The 24,293-nt window shown below is 40.2% G+C and overlaps 1 long non-coding RNA gene across 1 annotated transcript; it reads right to left on the reverse strand.

The window, feature by feature from the left end:
• Window positions 1–30: 30 nt before the first annotated feature.
• LOC123379877 lies at window positions 31–23,664 on the reverse strand. Its single transcript, XR_006584846.1, has 3 exons — window positions 22,074–23,664; window positions 11,514–11,632; window positions 31–1,284 (listed from the first exon to the last, which is right to left on the reverse strand). It is a non-coding gene; the product is annotated as an uncharacterized LOC123379877 (long non-coding RNA).
• Between the last annotated feature and the right edge of the window lie 629 nt (window positions 23,665–24,293).

A 24,293-nucleotide genomic window follows, 5' to 3' on the forward strand; every position in this document is an offset into this window, starting at 1 on the left:
AGATAGGAGGGAAGGATGGAGGGGGAGGGAGGGAGGGAGGGTGGAAATTAGGAAGCCAAGGATTGGAATTCTGACTTTGCTGCATACTTACCACACCAAGCCTCAATTGACTCACCTGTAAAATAGGGAGACTAACACCTACATGACAGCTATTGTGTTTAAATGAAAACATGTCAGAAATATCCAGCTCAGTGCCTGATATGATGTAGGTCCTTGCTGTTGTTAATATATACAACTTCTAATTTTTATTCTTTTTAATAATCTCATTTGGTAGATCTTCCAGCTACTAGTGGATTATAGACACAGAGGGGAAACTCCTTTCCTGTGGTATCACTCCTTCATTCATTGGCTTGGTTGCTTATTGAGAAAGATGTTGGCCTTGTTGAAGCAGAGATTCATGTATCAAAAGAATCGGTCGAAGGGATCACCGGAAAGCAAATGTGCAGAAGAAGATGGTCAGAACTCCATTCATTCATACACCATTCATGTTAATGAAGTGTTCACCAACACTGAGCTTGAGGGAGACCCTGGTATAACTAGGTGGGGGGTAGCCCTGGGCTACAGGGAAGTTAATTATAGAGATGACAAATATCAAAGCAGGTCATTTGCCTCACCAACGTGGCTGTCTTAATCTGTATAAGCTTCTATAACAAAATACAATAGACTGAGTGTCTCATAAACAATAGAAGTTTGTTTTTTACAGTTGTAGAGGCTGGGTGGTCCACGATCAAGGTGTTGGCTGATTCAGTGTCTGGTGAAAACCCGCTTCCTGGTTCGTCGACAGCTGTCTTCTTGCTGTGTCCTCACACGGTGGAAAGGGCGAGGGAGCTCTCTGAGGCCTCTTTAATAAGGGCAGTAATTCCATGATCTAATCTCCACCCAGCAGCCCCATTTCCTAATACCATCACCTTGAGGATTCCGACTTCAACATATGAATTTTAGGGGACACACCATTCAGACTATAGCCATGACTTAGATACATCTGGTCTCCCCTGGCTCTTTGAGGATTCAGAATTAATGAACAAACAGAGGCATCTTCCTGCCCTCTGTTTCCTCCACTTATGGAAAAAATCATCTCCCGTTAAGTAAGCATCCAACTGAAGCAGAGAAAATAATAATCCTTGGTGATTTCCATCTCTGCTGCTCACATTCCATTGCAGAGAACTAATCACATGACTATACCTTGGATGTTGTCCGGAGGGAAGGAGCATGAATTTTTGGTGGTCAGTTGGCCACTTTTGCTGCAGCCAGAAAGAAGGCTGAACGTACTAGTAATCATAATACCTAATGAAAATAACACAGGAAAGTCAAATATAAAGACTTGAGAAGAGATTGGAAAAGGTATGCCAGATACATAGTAACAACATTCATTTCACACAAAGTAAAATCCAAAATGAAAAGCACTAAAAGAAATATTTCATAATTATAAAAGTACAACCTACCAAATATGTCACAAACCTTTATGCACCTAACATCTTAGCCTCAAAATATATAAAACAAATCCTGATAGAAATGCAAGCAGACACCAACAAGGTCTCATAAAGGTGAATTCATTTTGTCCATTAAGGTTTTATTTTAGTGCCAGTGTAGTTAACATCCAGTGTTATATGAGTGTCAGGTGCACAGATATAGTGAATCAACACTTCCATTTATCACCCAGTGCTCACGATGACAAGTGCACTCGTAAATCCCATCACCTATTTCACCCATCCACACACCCACCTCCCCTCTGGTAACCATCGGTCTGTTCTCTATAATTAAGAGTCTGTTTCTTGGTTTGCCTCTCTCTCTCTCTCTCTCTCTTTCTCTTGCTCTCTCTTTTTTTTACCTTTGCTCATTTGTTTTGTTTCTTAAATTCCACATATGAATGAAATCATAAGGTATTTGTCTTTCTCCGACTGACTTACTTCGTAGTCACTGTGGAAAACAATATGGAGAGAAACTAATATTACACTAGATGTTAACTAACTGGAATTTAAATAAAAACTTGAAACTACAAAAAATAAATAAATTTTTTAATTAAAAATTTAAAAAAACCCACAGTATGGAGATTCCTCAAAAAGTTACACTCCTGGGTATTTACCTAAAGAATATGAAAACACTAATTTGAAAGGATATATACACCCCTATGTTTATAGCATCATTATTTATAATAGCCAAACTGTTGAAGCAGCCCAAGTGTCCATCGATAGATGAATGGATAAAAAAGATGGGTATATATATACAATGGAATGTTATTCCACTGAAATCTTGCCATTTTCAATAACATGGATGGAGCTAGAGAGTATAATGCTAAGTGAAATAAGTCATGATAAGTGTTGACTTTAAATATGCCTCTCAGGAATTGGCTGATCAACTATCACAGAAAGGAATAAGGCTCGAGAAGTCCTGGCTAATAAAATGAACAATTATGACCTAAAAGATATATGGAGAGAAATAACTTTTTCCCCAACAGAGATTATACATTCTTTTAAAACTCTCATAGGACATTCTCCTGGTGTATTAGGTCACAAAGGCACTCACAACAAATCCCCAGAAGGGAAACTCTGGCTCATACTCATGAACTATAATGGACTAAAATTAGAAATTAATAACAGAAGGGTAACCAACAAAAATCTATTCTCATGAGTATTTACATTACTCATAAGCTATAGGCTTGAAAGAAAATAAAACTGGAAATGGCAAGCTATTTAGAATCACAGTAACAGCACTGCCTACGTATCAAAGCCCATGGGCTATGCTAAGGCAGCATTCAGAAGAAAAACACAGAGTCTTAAATGCTTAGGGGAGAAAAGCAGAAGGCTTGAAAATAAATGAATCAACCAAGCTTTCAATTCAAGAAGCTTGGAACAAATAGGGGGGGGAGAGAGAAAGAAAATAAACCTAAAGGAAGTTGAAGAGAAAAATCAAGGAAGATAAAAGTAGAAATTAACAAAAATAGAACACAAAAAGACAATAGAATTTGACGAATTAAACTGGTTCTTTGGTTCTTTGGTTCTGGATCTGTGTCTCCCTCTCTCTCTCTGCCTTCCCCCACTTGTATTCTGTCCCTCTCTCTCAAAAATAAATAAACATTTATTCATTATGAGAGACAGAGAGTACAAGCAGGGTAGGGGCAGAGAGAGGGAGACACAGAATTGAAGCAGGCTCCAGGCTCTGAGCTGTCAGAACAGAGCCCGATGCAGGGCTTGAACTCACAAGCTGTGAGATCATGACCTGAGCTGAAGTTGGATGCTTAACCGACTGAGCCACCCAGGCGCCCCAAAAGAAATTTTTAAAAAGAAAGAACTGATAGAAAGACAAATCTTTGTCAGGCCTGTCAAAAGAAAGAAAAGGGACAAAATCATAAGTCAAACATTGTAAGAATGTAAAATATAGAATTGTAAAAATTATGAAACTTGGAAGCATTGGCAAGCATTTTGAAAATCACTAGATAAAGTCACTAATTTCCTAGGAAAATATTCGTTATAAAGATTCATTCAAGGAAAAGGAGGAAACTTGCATAGAATGGGAGAAATTGAACAGATACTCAAAGATCCACCTCTGAAATAGGCATCAAGTCCAGAGGGCCTTTCAGAAGGTAGAATCTACCAGACTTTTCGGGAAGAACTAATTCTGTATAAACTGTCTCAGAGCCTAGGAAAAAACAGGAAGCCCACCTAAATAACTTTATAGTTTCGATACAATACAGATACCTGATATATATCTCTATCTCTCTATCCAAACACATATATGTATATACCGCATAACAACAAAGATGCAAAATTCTATATCCAGCAGTGTATTAAAGGAATAACACAAAAGGTCATTCTAGGAGTGTAAAGATGTTTCAGTAGTAAGAATCTATTGAAGAGATGAAAGTAGAAAAATAGTATGATTGTATTAACAGATGTTTTATTTATTTATCTATCTATTTATTTATTATTTATTTATTTATTTTGAAAGAGAGAGAGACAGTGTGAGCAGGGGAGGAGCAGAGAGAGAGAGACAGAGACAGAGACAGAGAGAGAGAGAGAGAATATCCCAAGCAGGCTCCACACTGTCAGCTCAGAGTCCTATGCAAGGCTCCATCCCATAAACTGTGAGATCATGACCTGAGCCAAAATCAAGAGTCCAACACTCAATGGACTGAGCCACCCAGGTGCTCCATATTAATGGATGTTTTAAAGGCATTTGCTGAAATTCAACCAGGATAGCAACCCAGGAAAAGAAACCTCTTAAACCTGATAAAGTATGTTAGTAACCTAAGGAAGCACCATTTTATGTGTCAACTATAATAATCTCTCCCATAAAAGTTGGAGATAAGATGAGATTCCTATTCAGCATTGTGCTACAGTTAGTAGATAACACATTAAGGGCAGGAAAAGCTAATACTATTCACCTTTTTTCTTTTCTTTGGATTAATGAAAACAATACTGTTTTCACTTTACAGTTTACAAAATTGTTCCACAAGTCCTATCTCCTGTGACCCTCACAGTGACCAGGGTCAAGGTCAAGTATTGAGATCAGTCAATGAGTCAGTCAATGAGATCAGGTCAAGTATTGTCATCCCAACTTTGAGAATGAGAAACCCAAGCATCATAGAATTTTTAGATTTCTCTAAAGACACACAGCTGGTAAGCAGTGATGGGGAAGAGACACCATGTTTTCTTATTCTTAATCAAGCTTGATTAAGAATAAGTAATCAAACTTTAAAAAGAATACAGTTGACCCTTGAACAACATGGGTTCAAAGAACAACATGGGTTCAAACCACACAGGTCTACTTATACACAGATGTTTTTTTTTTTCCGGTTAATATAGTACAGTACCTGACAGGTATTTTTCTTAGGATTTTCTCCAGCTTACTTTATTGTAAGGATGCAGTACATAATAGATATAACATACAAAACATGTGTTACTCCCCTGTTTATGTTATTGGTAAGGCTTCTGATCAACAGTAGGCTATTAGTAGTTAACTTTGGGGGGAGTCAAAAGTTTTAGATGGATTTTTGACTGTGTGGGGGTCAGTCCCCCTAACATCTACGTTGTTCAAGGGTCAACTCTATATCTCATTGCTACCTGTGACTGACCCTGGCCGGGTCACTGTCTCTCTGAGCAAGCTAAGTTAGAGCCCCAGGAGCTAACTGGGGTAAGGATGGGGGGACTTGGCACAGTGAGTAAGACAAAAAGAAGAGACAGAGCACTGAGGACAAACTTCTTGATGCCAGGGCATATGTCCCTGGATGCTATTTGACAGATGGGGCTGGCCGACACTCGGGTTGTCCCTATGAGGCTCCTGGGACACTTCTGAATATCCATCTACATCAACTCATTTAATCCTCATAAAGCCTCTCATGAGGTTGGCACTGTTACTATTACCCTCATTTCACAGATGACAAAACTGAGTAATGCATCCCAGTTTGTAGGTTTAATAAGTGGTAGTGCCAGGACTTGAACCCAGGCCGGATGGCTCCAGAGTCTTTGCTTAGAATCACTACCTTACAGTGTCTTGAAGCCAGTTCCCTGGTTCTGGGAGTGAGAGTAGAAACCAACCTTTCACTGGTGTGTTTTAGATATAAAAACAGTATCACTAAAAGAAAAAAGCCTCAATTTGCTCATTCAATTGTTTTGATGTTGCATGAGACCAGGAGGAGACATGCGCACACACACACACACACACACACACACACACACACACAATCTGCTTAGAAACATCCATTTTTATTATCTGTTTGGCTGCTTCCTAAAATTAGACTTAACCCAAAAAAGAAAGGAAGGAATGTTCTTCTTGGCTTATTTCCTTCAGTCTGTAGACCTGTATGCTAAGAGTCCTACTCAATAGAATCATGAAAGAAAATCAGAAAAAAAAAAAAATGATGATTGCCCAGTTAAGAACCTAGATAAGAACCAGAAAGAAGTGTTATTCTAAAGAATCACTGACATAATTCTTTTTCATTGCCCTAAACTTCTTTCATTTGCAGCTATACTCAGAGGCCCTTGTTCTTCTTGGCCCTGCAACCTGTTCTAGACCTTAAGACGCACTCCCAGGGAAGTCTGTTAACACTTGGTTTGGGCCAACTTTTCCTGAAGCAGAGCCATTCATGAGTGTAGAGTTAGATAGTCTAAAGTCTATGTCCCCGTGTACCTGCTGGTTACTCAGATTACTCAAACAGACATACTTTGCACAACGTGTTTTTTCATCGTGGAATACGTGTCCCAACCCAGCAACATCCTATTCTTCCTTTAGGACCTAGTTCACCTCTTCCAAGCCCTCCCTGATGATGTCAGCACTCGTGCTCCAGTAAAACCCATAGAACTCACTTGGAAGAGTAGCGCACTTTTTTTTGGTCTATTTATTTCTTTAGAGAGAGACAGAGAAAGCCCAATGAAGGAGGGGCAGAGAGAGAGGGAGACAGAGAATCCCAAGCAGGTTCCACGCTGTCAGTGTGGAAGGGCTCAAACTCACAAACCATAAGATCATGACCTGAGCAGAAACCAAGAGTCGGATGCTTAACCGACTGAGCCACGCAGGCACCCCAGAATAGTAGCTTCTTTAGCACTTCCCATTTTGCAATTTTTTTTTTTAACCTTGTCAGACTCTCAAGCCACCTGGGTGGCTCAGTTGGTTGAGCATTGGTCTTTGGCTCAGGTCATGATCTCACAGGTTCGTGAGTTCAAGCCCCTCATCGGGCCTGCTGCTGTTAGCACAGAGCCTGCTTCGGATCTTCTGTCCCCCTCTCTTTGCCCCTCCCCACTAATGCTCTGTCTCTCTCAAAAATAAATAAACATTAAAAAAAATTTTTTTTAATTAACTTGTCAGACTCTCACGTGAAATTGCAAACTCCATGAGGGTAGGGACTCTTCTCTTTTCAGGTCTGGATCTCCATTGCCTTTGGATTAAGAAATAAATTAGTATTTCAAGTTTAACAATTTGTCATGGAAATTGAAGATCAATGCTTTCAAGATATTAAAAATACATTATAGTCTTTTTTATAAATAGGCTTTGAAGTTGTAAGTTCCCATAAATATTAAACTTCAGATAGAGGCACTTTGGAAACAATTCATAATGCTTCTAATAGGGACACTATAAATAATGTTTATAAGGAAATAAAACAATGGTCCTTTATCATTAGCAATATATTTGGACACTTCCTTAAGAGTTTGTTCTAAAAGCCCATAAACTATCTCAATAAATCACAAGGCGATACAGGAATTGGGACAGCTGTTGTCCTTGAGGTAATAATATTTCTTTACCAAAAAGTAGCGATTAGAGAAAAATATCCAAGGAAATGGGTTAAGAAGAAAAATCTTTGAATTTATACTTTGCATAGGGGGAGGGGGGAAAAGAGAGAGTTACGAATGATTCTGATAGATGGATGGCAGAAAGATCAGGTATTAAATCTTACCCAGGCTGGGATGGCAATAACGTCACTTTGCAAAAGAAGCCAATGAAAATGTCACAGATAATAAGTACAAAATCTGTCAATCTGAATAGTAACATACATTAAAGATGGATGAAGTGATGTCAATGCACTACAGAACGATAGGAATTATGTCTAGGGGAGACAGATTCTCAGAGTCGTAGGTTCAGCAGAACACCAAGATAATTTTAAGAAGCTTTAAAGACAAATTGCTGAAAATGATCTGTGAAAAGCAATTCAACTAAAAGAACTAGTGTGGGACAACTCCCCGCAGCCTCTGTCTAATAGATCTTTTTTATTTTTCTTTTCTGATCGATCATTTTAAAACATGAAACATTAGAACATTAAAAATACACAATGATATAGCCGCATGCCAGACACTTAAAAGCGGGTCGTCTATGCAGGAGACGTGTATCATGTGCCCCAAACTATTTTCCCCAGGGAAAAAAATAGGAAGGGATTTCACCTGATCCATCCCAATTCTTCTTGAATCTCGCATAAGCACAGATTTAGAAGACCAATACCCAAGAGGAAGGGGGTGATAATGCAATCATGAGACAGTGGAAAGCTACCTGGTATAATGTAGGATCCAACTTGGGAACTGCTTTGTTCCAGGAAGTATCAGTGAGGTAAGGGGTGGGGAGGGCACAAGACCTAGGCCCCCACTCTGGCTTTGATCTGATCTCAGGGGGAGATGAATCACTCCTTTGATCTCAAGGGAGAGCCTCTGATCATAAGACATGTTTAAGGAGGGAAATGAGCCTCCTCAACACAGAAGAGCTGAACCCAGAAGCTTCTTGGCAGGCATGGGCTAGGCAACGGCAGTCTGTACTTGATATAATAACAGATTGATGATGGTAAAAATAACTGTCCCTTATCTGTGATATAGGAAAGGTGGGTGAAGTTTTGTGGGAATTGTTTATGTTTGTAGTGCAAGAGGAACAAAAAGGAAATATTTACTTTTTCCGAATTTAAAATGTGTGAGATGGGGCGCCTGGGTGGTTCAGTCGGTTAAGTGTCCGACTTCAGCTCAGGTCATGATCTCAGTTCGTGAGTTCGAGCCCTGCATCAGGCTCTGTGCTGACAGCTCGGAGCCTGGAGCCTGCTTCAGATTCTGTGTCTCCCTCTCTCTCTCTCTGCCCCTTCCCTGCTCTCTCTCTCTCTCAAAAATAAATAAGCATTAAAAATTTGTTTTTTAAATGTGTGAGATGTCCTCTCTCCAAGACTTGAACGTTTCAAGTGTGTTTCTAAAAAATACGTTTCTAAAACAGGGGTCCGCAAATGTTTTAGGTAAAGGGTCAGATAATAAATATTTTAGGCTTTCTGAGCCATGCTGTCTCTGCTGTAAGTACACAACTCTGGCCCTGTAGCTTAAAAGCTGCCATAGGTGATATGCAAATGAATTGGCCTAGTTGTGTTCCAATAAAACTTTGTTTATAAAAACCTGCAGTGGGCCTGTTCCAGATAAGGAAACTAAGGCATAAAGAGGCTAAGTCACTTGCCTCAGGTCACAAAGCTACTCATCATAGAAATAGCATCAGAAGACACGATTAAAATCCTCCTTTCACCAATAACTGGCCAAACTGGTCTGCACACTTCTTGAAGTACCAGTTTTGTCCTCAGAAAGTTTTGATCGTAATACTGCCCTCCCTCCCACCTGCACAGAGTTAACTGCATCTCTCAGATATGATGATGCTTTTGAAAGTACTTCATTCCTTATGTTTACCCTCAGAAAATGTTAGTTATTATCCACCCTCAGTTATCTAACAAAAATAGAGAGAGAATATCAATTCTGAAGCACTGGGCTATAAAGACACACACCAATAGATTTGCTTTCGTTTTCAAATACAAAAATCAGCAACCAAAGTAGGAAATGAAGCATGTATTCTAGAACAAATATTCATGAATGATCAGTGCAACCATATCAACCCTCCAGGGTCTAGACTGACCTTTTCACCGCCCTGGGCTCTATATTTTCACATATATAAATTAATTTGATACTAACAATTGTTTTGCAGACTAGAAATCTAAGATTCAAAGAATGAAATGTACCTGCCTAAGGTCATATTACAAACCAGTTTCCTGGACCCTTTCCAACGACTCTTAATAATAAAATAGCTTAGAGGGAGAGAAAAGGTATGGCGAAGCTGAAGTAGGTCCCTTATTTGACTTTCATTAGTGTTTTCTGGCTGCTTAATAATGCTTCATTTATTTATATTACTTGGAATTGAATTGTCAATACGCTTCAAATTTTTGGTAACTAAAGCCTATCTCTTTCATTATAAAAACTATACATCTGAACCTTTCTTCAATCAATATCTACTTCCTCTCTTATCAATATTCACATTTGTTATATTGCCCTCTCAGTCCAGATTCCAGCCATGCCATCTTGCAGGACAGTAGTGATTATTATAAGAGAACACCAATTCTGGAGCATGCCATTAGGAGATATAAACTCAGAAGTCTCTATCTTAAATCAGATTGGATATTTGCAATCACCAAGAACAGAAAACCCAACTCAAACTGGCGTAAACAAAAAGGACATGTATTGGCTTTCATAACCCCAAGATCAGGAGCAGTGCAGGCTCCAGGGTTGGTTCGGTTTAGTAGACCCAGTTCAGTTTCTATCTAATTAGATCAAGATGTGTCAAATGCCTATACATAAAACAAACTTTGAGGTCAGAGGAATGCCCTGTGCTATCTGGCTTAGGTCTGAGTTTCTGAACAAGTCACCAGCAAGGAAGATTACGTTATTAAACTTGGCTTGAGTAAAGCACGGGCTACATTTGGAGCTGGGATTAATCCTCTAAGCCTCGTTGTTGTTAAACAATAGAGGGGGGAAATAAATTAGGGAATGCATTTGTCGTTGTTTTTGGCTGAGCAACCTCTGAACCTCCTTCTTATGTCTGGGATAAAAATCTGGGTTTATTTCCCCAGATTATAAATCCTGGTGGAAAGTAGACTCTACTTCCCACAATTGACACTGAAAAACAGATTTGCGATTCCCCAGTTGTTTTTGCAGCTGGGGTGTGGGCAAGTGACCCAGGCTTGGCCAACTTAATGCATCCCCTGACCCAAAGCCACCCTTAGATAGACAATCAGGTGCAAGGAGCAAGTAACTGAAAGAAGTAGGGCCAGAATAGAATCAGAATGGTCTGCCTCACAGGGATCTTTCACCGTGGCTAACCGACCATAGACTCTCTCAGACCAAAATCCTAAGGAGCTCACTCAGGTCTGATAAAGAGAGGCGCAATCTGAGCACTGCAATAGAGATTCTCAAATCCTAGGCTTGAATTAGTTCACAGACCCAGAGCCTCTTGAACGAAGGAAAGGCCAGAAACCCTTGCTTAAGAGCACTACAGTAAGATCACACATACATCTTGTAAATCTTCATCCTGATCTTCCACCAAAACAGATACCATCATTAATCGGGATTAATGTGTGCTATGGAAAAGGGAACACCTAGATCTTTGGAGGATTTACAGAATGCCACTTTTGGCCACCAGTCAGAGAGGAGATTTATGGGGAGTAAGGTAGTAAATTGAGTTTTGACTTCAGTTTGTCTTCACTGGGCTTAAAGAGCCCCCAAATCTGTGTTTATTTCCCCAGTTCGTGAAAGTGTAAGTAGAAGCGATACACAGAACCAACAGCAAATCCCCACGTTGGCTCTCTACCCCATGGAATACGGGTCATTATAATAGGAATGGCCCGATGTAAACGCATGGAGCTCTCTTCATGTAAAACAGCATATCACGCTGATATCACATCCCTAGTAGAATTCCAAGCGTTAAAAGACCTGAACGATCCGGAGGTGATGACTGCTGTCACATTCCCACTTAACTCTCCAGTTTAGCCAGTGAGGAAAACCAGATCAGCCTTGGAGAATGACAATGGATTATCATAAACTGAGTCAGTTACATCTGCTGTTCTAGCTGGCTTCACGGCACAAACGCAAATATCCAAAGACCCTGGCGCTTGGTATGCATCCATGGATTTGCCAAAGGCATGTTCTTTCTGTCGCCACACGAAAACACCAAAAGCAAGTGTTTGTTTGTTTATCTGTTTGTTTGTTTTACTTGGCAAGGACAATAGTATGCCTTTATTGTCTTACCTCAGTATTGTTACCTGTCTGGTGCTGTGCCACAGTTTGGTCTGTGGGAACCTCAGTCATCTCCCAGGACATCGAGCTAACAGAATCCAAGGAGCCGTAATAGCAGATACCCAGGATGCCTGGAAAAGAGAACCCCCATCAAAGGGTGGAAAAGAAGTCTCACAAAGCTACGGCAGATTTGAGGCAGTGGAATTGGGGCAGAAATAGGGGAAGGTTTCCAATAACCCAGGGCATGTAGGGCTCGCTCTTTCTCCAAAATTAACAGTAAGCTGCTATACCTTGCAAGTCCTCTCATTAGGAATCAGGTGCAAAGTTTGCGGAGCTCTATGGGACTTTAACTTGTTTTATTTTTTTATTTTTTTTTTAATTTACATCCAAATTAATTAGCATACAGTGCAACAATGATTTCAGGAGTAGATTCCTTACTGCCCCTTACCCATTTAGCCCATCCCCCCTCCCACAACCCCTTCCGTAACCGTCAGTTTGTTCTCCATATTTATGAGTCTCTTCTGTTTTGTCTCCCTCCCTGTTTTTATATTCTTTTTGTTTCTCTCCCCTTATGTTCATCTGTTTTATCTCTTAAAGTCCTCATATGAGTGAAGTCATATGATTTTTGTCTTTCTCTGACTAATTTCACTTAGCATAATCCCCTCCAGTTCCATCCACGTAGTTGCAAATGGCAAGATTTCATCCTTTTTGATTGCCGAGTAATACTCCGTTGTATATATATACCACTTCTTTATCCATTCATCCATCGATGGACATTTGAGCACTTTCCATACTTTGGCTATTGTTGACAGTGCTGCTATAAACATGGGGGTGCATGTGTCCCTTCGAAACAGCACACCTGCATCCCTTGGATAAATGCCTAGTAGTATAATTGCTGGGTCGTAGGGTAGTTCTATTTTTAGTTTTTTGAGGAACCTCCACACTGTTTTCCAGAGTGGCTGCACCAGCTTGCATTCCCATCTCCGGGACTTTAGACCTGCATGATACATTTGGGTGTGCCGTCTGACCCCATGGGGGACTCAACTCATGCTCGGCTTTGAGAACAAGAAGGTCCAGAGCTGGTCCAGGCTTGTAGGGCAAGCAACTCTACCATTTAACACTTGTGATTCAGCCCATCCAATAAGGTCTGAGTGCCTCTGGCCCCCTGGGATGTAATACAGCCTGTGGCAGGTGCTGAGCAACCAAATAGAAGACCGTACGGTTCCAGGGAAAGTCAAGACCCCTCAGCAAATGGCAAAGCTTTAGAGAACCAGTTCTTGGGTTGCTGGGCTAAGCAACCTGACATGGTGACTGAGAGCCTGGCTGGCTCTGAACTGCCCGAGTTTGAATCTCTTCTCTGCTCCTTACTGGCTGTGAGGCTGTGGATCATAGCTTTATGATTTTTTTCCTTTATCTTGACTCCCCACCTGTAAAACTGGCTTAATACTAGAGACTTAATGGGAGGGTGAAACATGTTAATGCACGAAAAGTGCTTGGCATGGGGTCTGGCACATGTGAGTGCTCAATAAATATTAGTTATTGTACCCAGTGTGTCAAACAAGCAGGAATCATGCCCCAAACAAGCTTCAGTTCAGTGTTTTTCTGCTAACCCTTCAAACTTTCTCCGGCAGAGGTAGCAGTCTTTTCGTGAGCCTGGATGAAGTTCTAGCAGGTCCCATAGCTTTTGAACTCATCCCTGGGCAATAAATGAGTCACATCAAGTCACAGACAACTTTGATTTAGTCATTAGAGTTTCAAAACACTGAACTTGACAGTGTTAAAACTTCCTTTCCTGACTCCTTGGCTGGGAGCTTGCAGGAGGGGAAAGGGGTGGCCCTCTGCCCCTTCTCTCCCCGTGCTCACATTCTCCTCCACTTGCCAGTTGTTGGTGCAACCCCGCCAGGGTGAAGCATGAGTGTGGAAGAGGGAGATGGAAGGGTCGAGGCCAGCTCTAACTTGGCTAGTGACTTCATGCTGAGTCCTGGGGCTGGCAGATGGCACTCTCTCACAGACGCTTTGGTGGGCTCTTGGGTTTTTTTTTTTTTTCTGGATCCTTTTCTCCCCCACTCCCTTTGACCACAAAGGGCACACTGATTCTGTGTGGTCTCTTGCAATTCTTTCTTTAATCCCTGGACATGCAACCCCGGGCAGCTCCAGCCTCTTCCTACTGAGGTCTCCAGGTGGTCTATCCAATAAAACCCAAAATGAACCATATCCCTGCTCTTTGTCTCCCACTGAATCCTGAGTGGACCTCAGGAAACCCTCAGTCACTTCTCCTACTTATCCTGAATCCCAGTGTCCCAGCATCTGCCATGAAAGTAGGTATTCAGCCCACTGCTCCCCTCTGGGTTTCCTCAGAGTCAGACCCCAGCCTTAGCTGTCTTAGACCTGGTTTTAGTCTTCAGCCCTCTCTCTGTCTCTCACCACAAAGAACCCATTTCAAAACCCTCCTAGTGACACCTGAAGTCTGCCCCATGAGTCATGAGTTAGAAGTCGGAAAACTTTCTCTGAAGACAGCCAGGTTGTAAATATTTTAGTCTTTGTGGGCTGTTTCTGTCATAACTACTCAACTCTGCTTTGGAGCTTGAAACCAGCCATAGACAACACATAAACTACTCAGCATGACTGTGTCTCAATAAAACTTTATGAAAATAGGCAGTGACCAGATTTGGCCTGCAGTCCCAAAGTTTGCCGACCCCTGGGTTAGAGGTAGGGTTCCTCCACCACCTCATTTCACTTCCCAGAGAGGGGAGGGCTGGAAGCCTGAGACCCTCATACCAATTTTTCTCTCTCTGTGTTCTGACCATCTTTATGGTCTCAAAGTGGGGGAGGGTGTTTAAGAGGCGTGAAACACTTCTTCAGACATCTCCCTCGACAATCTTCGTGTATGGATTTCCCTCATAATCACTTTTGTTTTTTGTTTTTTTTTTTTAAATTATTTTTTTCAACATTTATTTATTTTTGGGACAGAGAGAGACAGAGCACGGACGGGGGAGGGGCAGAGAGAGAGGGAGACACAGAATCGGAAACAGGCTCCAGGCTCTGAGCCATCAGCCCAGAGCCTGACGCGGGGCTCGAACTCCCGGACCGCGAGATCGTGACCTGGCTGAAGTCGGATGCTCAACCGACTGCGCCACCCAGGCGCCCCCCTCATAATCACTTTTGTAACTGATAACAAACTGGCACCTGAATTGAAAATGAGGCGGGTAGAATTTCAACCGTGTTGGGCCCGAGGTAGCTGTGGACCCAGGCGCTGGGGCATCCAGTAGACAGCTGGAATCGATGCCTTAAAAGTCACAAGGATGACCTGAGCGTAGTTCCTTTCTCGAAAAGGGCAGAGCCATCTCCCTGCATTCTATCATATGCTGCCTCACTCTCGGAAACAGAGAATGCGGTGCATACGCTCAATTTCTTTGTTAACTGGGATCTGACATTACAAGCAGCTTTGCTGTGACTTGCTATAAAACAGGTGCCACCAAGGGCTATGGAGGTTCCTAGAACTAGTGTCCCTTAAACCCAGCGGACCTGACGGCTTTGCCTTTGTGCGCTCTCGCGTCTGCTGTCTTTGGATTTTTCTGTCCCCTCTCTCACTGTCAGCCCTGTCAACAGCCATTTCTTGTTGCTGCCAGTTTGCTTATCTCCAGCAGCCTCCTTCCCTATTTTGCTACTTTTAATGTGCTTGTACTTAAAAATCAAAGACTTGAGGGGTTAGAATGGTTAGATAATCATTCCAGAAGTGAGTGCTGAGTATCCAGTGGGTGGCATGTATGATCTTAATAGACGGACAATGAGACATCTATTTTGCATCTTTACGTACTTGTTTTCATATATTTGTTTAGATGTAACATCAATTGTGGCTTTTTACAGACTTATTTATTTGTTCATTCCCTCATTATTCATTTATTTTTTTGCTTGAATTCAGGTACTCAGCCATGTTAATAACATGTTGCCCCCCCGAATGACCTTGGTTTTAGAAAGGGATGGGACCCCCTGTTTAATATTCTACTTGATATACGTATTCACGTATGTACAGAATTTTATATAAATATACACATGTGATGAATGTGGGGTTTATTTATTTATTTTTTGAGAAAGAGAGAGAGAGAGAGAGAGAGAGCATGTGCGTGCACAGGCAGGGGAGGGGCAGAGCGAGAGAGAATCCCAAGCAGGCTCCATGCTCAGTGCAGAGATTGATGCCAGGCTCGATCTCACAACCCTGAGATCATGACCTGAGCCAAAATCAAGAGTCAGAAACTTAACCAACTGAGTCACCCAGGTGACACTCATCTATATCTTTTTTTTTTTTTTTTTAATGTTTGTTTATCTTTGAGAGAGACAGAGTGCAAGCAGGGGAGGGGCAGAGAGAGAGGGAGACACAGAATCTGAAGCAGGCTCCAGGCTCTGAGCTGTTAGCACACAGCCCGACTCAAGGCTCGAACTTGGGAAAGGTGAGATCATGACCTGAGCCGAAGTCGGACACTTAACCAACTGGGCCACCCAGAGGCCCCTATATCTTTTTAAGTTACTATTTTTCATTTGTGCTTGACTCCCTCCTGTTTTCACCCACATGAGAGTGTCCCTTTCCTCACTGTGATGTAGCATGTGCTCAAACTGGGTATATATCCTTTCGTATTTTCTGCATGCTTATACAATCATAAATACACGGTCACACCCATAGGATGTCTTTGTATGGCTATCAATCTTGCCCTCTCAACAGTCATATTTTTGCTCCCTCCTCCTTCCTCCTACCTGGCTAGCAGAATTTACTTGCTTGCATGTAGGCAAACAGTTCTTGGTCTGAAGGAAAGACACCCATATTTTAGCCAACAAATCCTGGTTTGGTTTTAAACAGAAAATTCCATTCTTCTTTGTGTTTGTTTAGGAATGAGTATGTGGCTCAGTTCTGGTCAATAAGAAGTAAGGAGAACTGTGTGCAAGAAGTTTCTGGAATAGTTTCCTTTCTTTACATAAGGAAATGTAATGTGATTGCTGGATTTCACAATGGGCCCACTTGAGATTCATGAATATTAACTGAGAATCAGATGTCTCAATCAAAACATCAATAGATTCATTTTTTTCTCCAAAATTGACAAGTTTAAGCTAAAATATATATGGCAAAGGAACTAAAATAGCCAAGATAATCCTGAAGAACAATAAAATTGGAGGATTTACGTTTCTGGATTTCAAAACTCTAACAATAAAGTTATAGTAATCAAGTAATCAAATGTGGTATTAGTGATTAAAGAAGGGAATAATGACTTCAGAAATACACCTCTACATATGCAGCCATTTCATTTTTTACAAAGGTGCTAATGCAATTCAATAGGGCAAAGAAAGCTTTTCAATAAATGGGGACAGAACAACTTTTTTTAAAAAAAATGAAACTTGAACTCTATCTCACATCTATACAAAAATTAATTTGAGATGGACCATACACCCAATACGAGCACTAAAACTATAAAGCTTCCAAAAGGAAACATGAAGGGTATCTTCAGGATTTCAAGGCAGGCAAAGAATTTTTAAACATAATACAAAGAACTATAAAAGAAAAAATTAACAAATGTTACTCCATAATAATTAAAAGCTAATTAAAAAAAAAAAAAAAGAATACTGCCATGAATAGTGTTTGAGTGCCTGGCTGGCTCAGTGGGTAGACTATGTTCAAACTATTGATCTTGGGATCATGAGTTCAAGCCCCACATTGGGCGTAGAGTCTACTTAAACAAAAAAATAAATAATTAATTAAAAAGAAAACCTTCTGGAAACTTCTACTTCTAATCATGAGGAAGTAACAAGGTCCAGAATTACCCTTCCACATAAAACAATTATGTTTCCATATTTCTAATAAAACCAACAAAAAACCAGAAAACTAAAAAACACACAGAGAACAAAACAAAAGCAATAGCAATACTAATATATTGTGCCCTTATAAAACATATGTAGAAGTAAAATGCACAACAACAATAAACACAAGGATTGGAGAGGACACAGGTTAAAAGAAAACGCTTGTCATACAAATACAAATCATAAGGCCAGAGTAGTTATGTCAATGTCAGGCAAAATAGATTTCAGGGTAAGGACTATTGCCAGATAAAAAAGGAATTTTTCCTTATGTAAAAAGGGTCAATTGATCAAGGAAAAATAATAATCATAAATTTGTACACACCTGATAACAAAGATCTAAAATACATGAAGCAGCTACGGACAAAATTGGAAAGAGAAATAGACAAATCCATAATCACAGCCAAAGATATCAATCTCTTCCTCTTAGTAACTGAGAATAAGTAGACAGAAAACGAAGACATAAATACTTAACACTATCAACCATCCTGACCTAAATGACATGAATAGAACATTCCATCCAACAATAACAAAATAAGCATTATTTTCAAGGGCACATGGAACCATCGTCCAGATAGACCACAGGCTGAGGCATAAAACAAGCCTCAATAAATTCAAAAGGATTGTAATCAGACAAAGTCTGATCTCTGACCACAATGAAATTAAATTATAGACCAGTAACAGAAACGTATTTTTTTTAGTTCCCAAATATTTGGAATTTAAACATTTCTAAATAAACCATGGATAAAAGAAGAAAACATAAAGAGATATAACAAGATATTTTGAAGTGAACGGAAATGAAAGTACAACATGTCAAAATTTTGAGAGGCAAATTTAAAACTTTAAATACTTCCATTCCAAAAGGAAAAAAATGCCTCAAATCAATAATCTCAGCTTCCACTTTAAGAAACTAGAAAAGGAAGAGCAAGTTAAATACAAAGCAAGCAGAAAGAAAAATATAAATAAAGGGAATAGTGAAGATTGATGAACCAGAGAGCACGCAGACAATAGGATTAATTAATAATATCAAAAGCTGTTTCTCTGAATAGACCAACAAAATACACAAACCTCTAACTACACTGAATGAGAAAATTTTAAAAAGAACGTACAAATTACCAACACCAGGAATGAAAGAGGAGATACGACTATAGGCATTAAAAGGGCAATAAGAGACTGTTATAGAAAACTTGTGTGGCGATAAGCTGTCAAACTTAAATACACAAATTTCTCAAAAGATACCAATGATCCAAATACACCCACGAAATAGAACATTTAAAGAGCCCTGTATCAATTTTTAAAATTGAATCTTTAATATAAAGCCTTCTCATAAAGAAAGCTTTAGGCCCAGATGGCTTCACTGGTGAATTCTAACAAAATCTTAATGAAGAAATAATACTGATTCTACACAAATTCCTTTAGAAAACAGAGTGGGAAGGACATTCCTCTCAACTCATTTGATGAAAACGGGCTGCTTAGACACCAAAACCAGTACAAGAAAGGAAACTACAGACCAGTATCATTCATAAACAGAAGGAAATATTCTTGACTCAATCTTTACAAATTGAATTCAGCAAAATATAAAAAGGGTAATACTCCATGACCAGTGGGGTTTATTTAAGAATGCCAAGTTGGTTTAACATTCAAAAAACCGTTCAATAGAATTCATATTAACAATAAAATAGAAAAAATATATGACTTTTTCAGTAGACGTGGAAACAGCATCTGACAAAATTCAACACCCACCCATGATTTAAAAACAAAACAAAACAAAAACACCTCTCAAGAAACTAACAGAAGGGAGCTTCCTCTACCTGTTATAGGGCATCTATGGAAAAACAAAAGACAACAATCTACATAATGGTGAGAGAATATTTGCCCCTGAGATCGGACACAAGGTACTCTCACTAATTTTATACTTTTATTCAAAATTGTGCTGGAGAACTAATCAGTGCAGGCAAGAAAAACACGTAAAAGACATACAAGGTGGTTAAGAAAAGAAATAAACTCTCTTCATTTTCACAAGACATGATCATGAACCAATGACCAATGTGCATATGAAAAAAAAATGCTCAACATCAGGGCCAGGTGCTAGACTCTGGAGGAGTAGTTCCAGGAGAAAGGAACTTCTGTGTTTTTTTACCATAGCATCCTAAACAGCTACCACAGTACCCATCCAAAGGGGCAGTCATATTTATTTTGTGACTGAATGAATGAATGAATGTAAGGGCAAATATCAGATTGGGGTGGTTCAGCCCTAGAAGGTAACATTTCACTACAGTCAGGACTGGATTTAATAACTTTCAATTTTGGAAAAAGTATCTTAAATCCCAATCTTAAGTCAGATAGGAAATTGCCCAAAGAAACTGTCTTGCTTTATCAGATTCTTATGATGGTTAATTTTCTGTGTCAACTTGACTGGGCCACGAATGCCCAAGTTAAATATTATATCTGGGTGTGCCTGTGAAGGTGTTTCTGGATGAGATTAGCATTTGAATTGATGGTATCAGTCAGGTGGATTGCCCTCTCCCATGGGGGTAGGCTTCATCCAATCTGCTAAGGGCATGAATAGAGCAGAAGGTACAAAAGGAAGAATTTGCTCCTTTTTTCCTGCCTTAGTGCTGGAACTGGGACATCTTTCATTTCCTCCTGCCCTTGGACTGGAATTTATACCACTGGGTTTCCTGGTTTTCAGGCCTTTGGTCTGACTGCTAGATTTCTTGATTCTCCAGCTTGCAGATGGCAGATCCTATAAACAGATACACGCACACACACACTAATGGTATATATATAGATAGATATACATATATATGTAGACAGAGAGGGAATATATATTAAAATATGAGAATTAGAATATATTATGATAAATTATATGTAATTATATACCATTATAGTTATATATATTTATATATATATATAATATATATATATTATATATATATATATATATAAATGCTTATTCATTTATTTTGAGAGAGAGGAAGGGCCAGAGAGAGAGAGAAAGGAAAAGAATCCCAAGTGGGCTCCACGCCCATGACTGTGAGATCATGACCTACACTGAAATCAAGTCTGTTGCTTAACTGACTGAGCCACGCAGGCACCCTTATAGTCATATATTATTAAACATATAACATATTATATTTAACTATATAATAACAATTATAAATTATGTTAAAATTATATTAGATATATTAGAATACATGTATGTTTGTGTGTGTGCGTGTGTGTATTCTAATAATTCTGTTTCTCTGGAGAGAAAAAACCCTGACTAATTAATACATTACTCATATGCTCACTCATACGCTTACTATCATAGTAAGGTTATCAATCCAAAACATTATAGGTTTGCTGCACACTTATCTATATTTCCTTTTTTTTTTTAAGTTTATCTCTGGAGAGAGAGAAAGAGAAAGAGTGAGAGAGCATGAGCAGGGGAGGGACAGAGAGAGAAGGAGAAAGAGAATCCCAAGTGGGCTCCGTGCCCACGACCATGAGATCATGACCTATGCTGAAATCAAGAGTCCACTGCTTAACTGACTGAGCCACCCAGGCACCCCTATAGTTATATATTATTAAGTATATAACAATTATATTATATTTAATTATATATATGAAACAATTATAAATTGTTAAAATTATATTAGATATATTAGAATACATGTATGTTTGTGTGTGTGCGTGTGTGTATTCTAATAGTTCTGTTTCTCTGGAGAACCCTGACTAATTAATACATTGCTCATATGCTCACTAATCCAAAATATTATAGGTTTGCTGCACACTTACCTATATTTCCTTTTTTAAAATTTTTTTCACATTTATTTATTTTTGAGAGAACAAGACAGAGCATGAGTGGAGGAGGGGCAGAGAATCTGAAGCAGGCTCCAGGCTCTGAGCTGTCAGCACAGAGCCCGAGGCAGGGTTGGAACTCACAGACCGTGAGATCATGACCTGAGCAGAAGTCGGATGCCCAACCAACTGAGCCACCCAGGCACCCTTATTCCTTCTTTTTTTTTTTTAAGTTTATTTATTTATTTATTTAGAGAGAAAGTAAGAGAGCATGAGCAGGGGAGGGAGAGAGAGAGAGAGAGAGAGAGAGAGAGAGAGAGAGAGAGAGAGAATCCCAAGCAGGCTCCATGTTGTCAGCGCAGAGAGGGACTGGAGCATTGATTTCACGAATCTTGAAATCATGACCTGAGCCGAAATTAAGAGTCAGATGCTTAACTGATTGAGCCACTTACTCTTTCTGATTACAAAAGTAATACATGCCTTCGGTAGGGAGTCTAAAAAATGATGAAAAACTAAGAAGGAAATGAAAATTCCCTAAAATCCCATTGCCCCCACTACCATTGAGATCTTCCTCCTTCCAGTTCCTGTTTGCCTTGTAATCTGTTCCACTAATTTGGCACCAAAAGCCTAAAGGGCATGGAGATAGAGGTTGACATGAAAAGGAATCAGGTGGACACCTTGGGGACATATGGGGACATCCACGTGGAATTTACCAGTGGGCAGTTGGAAATGCAATCGTAAACCAGGAGAGATTTCTGATCCCTATGCGGGGAGGGAGAAGGATCCCATAGGTATCAGATGAAATCTCAGGAAGTGGGGGAGGCAAGCCAGAGAAGACAAGCAGACCAAGGAGAAAGGATGAGTCTTGTACAGTATAATTAGTATATTGCTCCAGAAAGTATATGGAATAAAGCATTAAAAAAAACTTATTTTCTATGGAATTCTTACCTATAAATGCTTTCCTGGGCTCTTCAGGAGTGAGATGCTTCCTGTATCCTCTACACCTGTAGACTGTAGCCAGCATTACTTTCAAGAGAACAAGTTGGCATGTGAAGGTCACAGCATTAACCAGAATATTACTTCCTGCATGCCATCTTTTCTTTCCTCTGAATATCGATTTCACCTACTCTTTTAAAACACAAGTTTGTTTGGAATGGCTTTTCAGACTGTCTCTTTTCACACCCACACTATGAACACATGAATCTGCTTAAATCTATGTTCTCTGAGAGAAGGCAAGTTTGCAACTAGATAAAATGTCTCGCTGAGTTTTATCAGTTGTGTGTATTTATCATCCTCCAGCCATCTTTTTAATAGGCTGCATTCCTACTGCTCCAAGGTCTGCTCACAAAGGACAGCCCTCCTGAGTTTTTGTCATTTGCCAAAAATTTCCTATTGGAAGATTTGGCTTGTCTGCCTGGACAGCTAGAGCTAGAAGTCCAGCAGTAGCCGTACAAATGGCTGTCACGTATCCCCAAGCAGACAGAGGTGCTGTTGTCTTCCGAACAGAAAAATGGGAGACAATGCCGCTGAGGTACGCGCTATCTAGCTGATAACACACGTTCCCCAAACAAGTTGTTTAAAAGACTTCCCGAACACTAGCAACATTAAAATCAAACAACCCTATCCAGAAAAGAACCTCCTAAATCTAAATAATCTATATCAAACACAAGAATCCAAATCTTGTTCCTTATGCATTCAAATTTCGGTAGGATGGCTTACAAAAAAATGTTCTCCTGTAGGCCCCTAATGTAATAGCCATTCTATGGCCCAATCGCTACAATGCACTGAATCCCAAAACAACACATTTAAAACTGAATTCACCACCTTCCCCCACGCCTCTTTCCCACCCCAGCTCAAGAATTCAGCCTTCCTCAGCCAAATCTATTTCTCTGACTCATAGGGGGGGAAAAAAAGATTCCTTGTATGAATTTGGGGGAAAGGGATCCCATTAGGCTTTGTGGGTACTTTTTAAAATTCTGCCACTGGTCAGAGAAAGGGGTAGAGGCAGGGTAGGGGCACCGCATGTCCAAGTAATGCAGACTTTTTTTTTTTTTCAGGTAATAGCAATACAAGGTAAGAAGTGTTATTGCAAGGTCATGGACGCATATGGTAGGAGATGTTGAGTCTAGTTGGGAGGAGAGTGGGAAAGCGTTTCAGCACAGTACCTGGTATAAAGTAAGTGCTTGATAACTGATTAATGATGAAAAGGAGGTGATGTCTGAACATCAGCTGATTGCTAAATGGGCCTACCTATGTGGAGGAGCAGGGATTTTACACGAGAGCAAAAACCAAGCTGTTCACACAGAGTTGTCCAGACAGTGACAAAACTTGGTTGTGCCCTGGCAGTGGGCGAGAAAGAAGGTGTGGGGATCTTGGATCTACTAAAAATTTCATTTTCTAATGCAATGTTGGCAGTCCTATGGATGACAACTCTTATAGAAGCAAAATGGGTTAAAAAAAAATGGTCATGGTGTGCCTGGGTGGCTCACTTGGTTAAGCATCCGACTTCAGCTCAGCTCATGACCTCACTATTCACGAACTGAAGACCCACTTTGGGTGAGCATGAGCCCTGCTTCTCTCTCTCCTTTCTCTCTGGCTCTCATGGGATTCTCTCTGTCTTTCTCCGCTCTTGCTCACTTGTGCCCCCTCTCTCTCTCAAAAAAAAAAAATTTTTTTTTTAATGGTCATGGCAGTTGAGCAGAGATACAAAGATAGTAATATTGGGGGTGCTCGGGTGGCTCAGTCAGTGCAGTGCCCCGACTCTTGATTTCAGCTCAGGTTTTGATCTCACGGTTTGTCAGTTCAAGCCCCGAGTCAGGCTCTTTGCTGACAGCATGGAGCCTGCTTGGGATTCTCTCTCTGCCCTCCCCTGCTCACACTCTCTCCCATAAATACTTAAAAAGAAAGGTAGGAATATGAAGTGGATGATGGGTGGGACTGAAAAGAATATTTGGGATCTATTTTATTTGCTCCTTCAGCAAATAATTATGAGTATGTTTCTCTCATCCTAAAAGACACAGGCATACTCTTTCTTCATCCTGCAGCTTTTCCCTGGGGCCCTCACAACCAGTCTTCACGGCCAAGTTTCTGTGAAATATCTCCTGCCGCCTCCCTCTCTTGGGTGCAGGTCAGTTGGGCTCACCCCACTCCTGCCAATGTTCCTGCTGA

Source organism: Felis catus, chromosome C2 (assembly GCF_018350175.1).
Source record: "Felis catus isolate Fca126 chromosome C2, F.catus_Fca126_mat1.0, whole genome shotgun sequence".
NCBI lineage: Eukaryota > Metazoa > Chordata > Mammalia > Carnivora > Felidae > Felis > Felis catus.